This window comes from Panicum virgatum, chromosome 9K (assembly GCF_016808335.1).
Source record: "Panicum virgatum strain AP13 chromosome 9K, P.virgatum_v5, whole genome shotgun sequence".
NCBI classification, from domain to species: Eukaryota; Viridiplantae; Streptophyta; class Magnoliopsida; order Poales; family Poaceae; genus Panicum; species Panicum virgatum.
In genome coordinates this window covers 35,044,587-35,049,828 of record NC_053144.1, presented here as the reverse complement: position 1 = coordinate 35,049,828, position 5,242 = coordinate 35,044,587, and the positions used below count along the sequence as shown (strand labels likewise).

The following is a 5,242-nucleotide window of genomic DNA, read 5'->3' as shown; positions in this document are numbered from 1 at the left end:
TCTGGGGGGGCTCACCAAGGCTCGAATCGGGCCGGAGCTGTAGCGGAGCGGGGTCGACGTTGAGGTCCGGCGGCGGCGGCGGCGTGGTGGTCGCGGACGGGTTGCAGGTGTGTGACTTCGGCCTTCCTAGCCCTGCGGATCGGTGTGCGGGATCCCTGTGAGGGAGCCACGGGGGTCAGCGGGCACGGAGCGGAACTAGGGGCGTGGAATTGCGGCGGCGGACCGGCTCACCTCCGGCGGCGTCCGACGCAAATCCAAAGGCCTCACAGGTCGGGGTCGCGGTTGCGGGCCTGGGAAACTCCTGGGGCACAGGCGAAGCTTCCGCGGCGGCTTGGGCTGGCTGTGGAGCGGCGGAGCAGCGCTGGCACGGCAGCGCAGGGGCTCTGCGCGGCGATGGCATGGCGGAGCGGCGAGACGCTTGGGTTTGGGCGGCGCGTGGGGAGGATAGGGTGCAGGGGGGTCCGCCGGGTGAGTTTAAAGGGGCCGGGCGGGGATTGCAGTGGGGCACAGCGGGATAAGGATCCCGGCGACCTCGCCGGTGATCTCGGGCGGCCGTTGCGGAGCCGGGAAGGAAGGGGAGAGGAGGGCGCTGACGCGCGGGCCCGGCGTGGCAGAGAGAGTAGGCGCGCGTGAGAGTGAGCGTGGGCGCTGGCAGGTGGGGTCACACAGTCGCACGCGACTCACTTGCTGGCATGCTAGGCCGGGAAGAGAGAGGGGGGGCGACGCTGCGGGGTGAGGGATGGGCCGCGGGGAGAGAGACTGGGCCGGTGCAGGTTTCGGCATGGGAGCGGGTTGGGCTGCTCGCGAGCGGGCCCGGGGAGGGAAGGGAAGAGTGGGCTGGGAGGAGTTGGGCTGGTTTGGGTCCGGGTGGTTTTATCTTTTCCATCTCTTTTCTATTTCTAAACAATTCAAATCTATTTGAATTCAAAAGAAATTTGAATTATGCAAACCAACAATTAAAACCATGCACCAGCATGAATGCAACACCAAAATTTAAACCTATGATAAAATTTTAATTACTTAAGGAACAAAATTTTAGATTAAATGCAAGGCTAAACATAATAAACCTTAGAAAATTAAATAAATCCAATTAAATTTATTAAATGCTGAAAATTAAATTAGGGTGTTACATTAGTGCTTGGTTGGCCACTCTCCATAAGGATCGGTTCATAGAGCGACAACCTGGGACAACAGCGCTACCACAAGACTGGAATGGGACGGTCTTGGCTTACTAATTAGGTCTTTTTGGTTTGGAGTAACTTACCTGCGGGGCAAGGGTTGTAAGCTTCAATGGTCCCTGCTCCTCCGACTTGGTCTGTGCTACGTGCTTGTACCCCCGTGAGGTAGGCCCCATCATCGCTGATCCAACTCTTCGCGGTTATGCCTTACCAACGAGATTCTTTGTAACGGCCTCGTAGTGACTTTGCTAGTCATCTCACCTACGGAAGTGTGATGAACAACTAGCGTAGCTCATGACTTGTGAGTAAAGATGTGCAACCTCTGCAGAGTGTAAAACTGGTATACTAGCCGTGCTCACAGTTATGAGTGGCCCAGATCCTCCTTTTGATTAGTGGGGTTATCTTCCTTTGATTAGGGGGGTTCCCCGGGTGGTTTGGTTTGGTTCTCAGTAGTTCATAATTAATTTTGATTAATTTCTATGTAACTGGGTTTATGGTAATTCATCAACTTGTAGTAAATAGCTTTAATAATTTTTTGCCAAGATTAAAAGCTAATGCAGTTAAGTCATCCAACCTTAGAGCCTCATAGTTTGTGTTATACTTGTTGAGTACAAGTTGTGTACTCACTCTTGCCTACTCTACTCTTTTCCTCTTGTTCTTTTTTTGGGGATACCCTACTGCTGCTCAGTTCCCAGCGATGCGGAGGAGTTCACCCGGAGCTACCAGGAGTACGAGGACTTCTAGGCATTCGTCTCCCAGTCGACGTCCCTGTGGCGCCCAGCTTCCGAGAGTTCCGTACCTGTTTTACGCTTCCGCATATTTGTACCAGACATTTTGTCATTTATGTAATAACTAATATTCGTACTCGCTTTATTATATTTCTTTACGTGATATGTGTTGTGATATACTGTTCATTCTGTTGTATATACGTGTGACTTGATCCTGGCACGTATATGATTGCTCGGTTTATGTCCTTTTGTAAACCGGGTGTTACACATAAGGAGTTAAAATATTTTTACCGCGAATGACAAAAAGGGAAACAAAGCAGTAAATATTTATTTTGTTTTGAAAGTTTTTATCAAATTTTATTCAAAAACAAATAAAGGATACAGTTGACTTAGGGGAGGGAACCTCCCCCAAGCTAGCTCTTGGTTTAGGGTCCGAAAAGCAAGATCTTTCTCCATACCTGATCAGGTTGAGGTCGTTTCGTCTGTACCTGAAGAAGTAGTAGCGGTCAATGATGTCTTGTTCTTCTTGCGCCATATTTTCTTATTCTTCTTTGGTGGCGTAGACGGCGCACGAATTGGATCCTCAGATGTAGGATAGACGATCTCCAGATCTTCCCATACTGAATTGGTGATGAAATCGGGGATCTTCTAGTCATCTTCCACTGGCTCGGTTGGGGGAGTATGAATCTCCCAATCCTCCCAAGCTGGCTTGGAAGGGGAGTGATAATCTTGATCATCCCAACTGGGTTCTACCCATAACCCCTGTTTCTTGCTATCCTCATGAATCAGGAATACTTCCCTCTTGTTTTGAAATTTGAACTTCATAGTCTTTCTCATGATGCAGAGGCTGATTCTTCTTGTCCCTACATCAATTCTGGCGTTTGTATCCTTGAGGAATGGTGCCCAAGTATGAGCGCGATCCCAAGATCTCCTTTCATATCCAGGACTACAAAGTCCACCAATATGTAGGTATTCTTGACTTTCACCATGAGATTTTTCGCGACGCCTTCGGGATATCTCACAGTGGAATCCACCAGCTGAACACACATAGTAGTAGGGAAAATTGATGGATAGCCTAGCTTTTCAAACGTTACCTTGGGCATAATGTTGACGCTGGCTCCAAGGTCACACAGGGCGTGATCAAATTCACAATCGAAGATTGAACAATTTATCACTGGGGTTGCAGTCCTTACCATGTCCTAACATAACCCCAGCTTTGGATAGAAGCACTAGGACATCTAACCTAGCCTAAGCTCTAGCTGACTTAACGTAGGATAGAGTAGCTCTTTGTTTTGTTGTTTCTCTCTTTTATTCCTTCATCTTGGAGTGTGGTTATGTGCTGTGTCGCATTACCCTTGCTTATTCTTTACCTGGAATTACCCCTGTTAGAGTTTTGCCTATTGCTTGAGGCACAATGTCGTGGTTAATGTTAAGTACAATACCTTTGCCGCCGCCGTCCTTTGGGACACAAATAAATGATGATACCCTTACTCTCCGGGTGAAATGCTACAACGGTATATCCGTGCGCTTGCGGATCCATCTGTAATCATATTGATTATACCACGAGAGTGGCACCCCTTGGGTGCAGTTGCTAGGATGGGTTCGGCACCCTCATTTCTAGTGATTGCACTAAGGACTGCCAATAGGCAATTCTGAGGTTGTTACCAAGGTCATCGCAAACCTGGTATCGACTTAAGAAATGCCAACAAGCATTTCTGGCGCCGTTGCCGGGGACGACATGTGAACAAAGATATGGTGCTGATATTAATCTAGGCTTTGTACTCAGGATATAGTCTTTACTCTTTCAGGCTAATGTCACTTTATGTCTTCTTTTATTTTTGATTTGAAAGAAGATAGGGGTAGTGTATGACTGGTTTCTCCCTGCTGGAAAACTACACAAACAATCCAGAGAGGCTCGTGAGAAGGGCACGACCTCGCGTCGTTCCTCCTCTCGCCATCCTCCTGGCACAGGAACCCATTCAAGAAGCACCACTCGTTTCTGAGGCTATGGCTAAAAAGACTCTCCGTGAGTTCTCCGTCCCCTCCACCGACAATGTGGCCACTGGCCCCAACATCAATGTCAGGGACGTGAACTTTGAACTGAAATCAAGCCTCATCAACATGGTGCAAGCTAGCCCATTATGTGGCAAGCCGAATGAGGATGCAAATGCACATTTACAGTACTTTCTGGAGCTCTGCGACACCGTTGTCATACAGAGTGTCCCTGTAGATGTTATCAAGCTTTGTTTGTTTCCCTTCTCCCTGCTGGGAAAGGCGAAACAGTGGTTCTACAAGGTAAAGGACATCGACACCTGGGCCAAATGCTCCAAGGCATTCCTCGCAAAATTCTTCCCGCTGGGCAAAACAAATGCCCTGCATGGGAGAATTTCAAGTTTCTAGCAGACGGGGATGGAATCCATCCCAGAAGCTTGGGAGGGGCTGCAGGAATACATCCTGGCCTGTCCTCACCATGGCATGGACGAGTGGCTCGTCCTCCAAAGCTTCTACAACAGGCTCACAATGACATCTCGAGCCAATATTGATGCCACTGCTGGAGGAGCCTTCCTCGACCTAACCATTGCCAAATCTAAAGCATTGGTCGAGAAGATGGTCTCCAACTAGGGGTGGAGTGATGAACGACTCCAACCCCTCACGAAGGGCATGCATACCGTCAAAGAGACGGATATGATTGTCGCAAAGCTGGACCTCCTAATCAAGAAGATGGAGGAAGGGAGCAAGCAACCAATCCACGCTCGCGTTTACGCCATGGGTTCGCACTTCACGTGCGAAGTCTGTGGCAATGAAGGACATTCGGGGAACGACTGCCCCTAAACCTGTGAAGACTGCGCCTACCTCAACAACAACAATGGGTACCGTCCACAACAAGGAGGCCAGGGGTGGAACCAGCCACGTCCACCATTTCAGGGAGGTAACAACTACAATCCTTCTTATAATTCGAATTTCAATTCGAACCAACCTCCCCTAAGAGAACTTGTTCTTGGCCAAGCTAAAATTAATGAAAATATAAATAAAAAGCTTTTGGCCAATGATAAATCCCTGGAAAGTTTAAATGTCAAGCTTGAAACTTTGTCCTCAACTCTTAAAAATTAGTTAAGTTTCAATAAAATGATCGAAACCCAGCTTGCACAAATTGCTGCTGCTTTACCTACTGTTGAGAGCGGGAAGATCCTGAGGCAACCCGAGACTCCCGTAGAAAATGTTAGCATGGTGTCTACCGGACGAGGTAACTCATCCCGGAGGCCACCACACACTAATCATGCAAGTTGGTACAATCCCCCAAGGAATGATGTTTGGGATGGCATGGTGGCAGCAGTG

The 5,242-nt window shown here is 48.8% G+C and overlaps 1 non-coding gene across 1 annotated transcript; it reads right to left on the bottom strand.

The window, feature by feature from the left end:
* Positions 1 to 4,274: 4,274 nt before the first annotated feature.
* Positions 4,275 to 4,383, bottom strand: LOC120653128. Its single transcript, XR_005666810.1, has one exon. It is a non-coding gene; the product is annotated as a small nucleolar RNA R71 (small nucleolar RNA).
* Between the last annotated feature and the right edge of the window lie 859 nt (positions 4,384 to 5,242).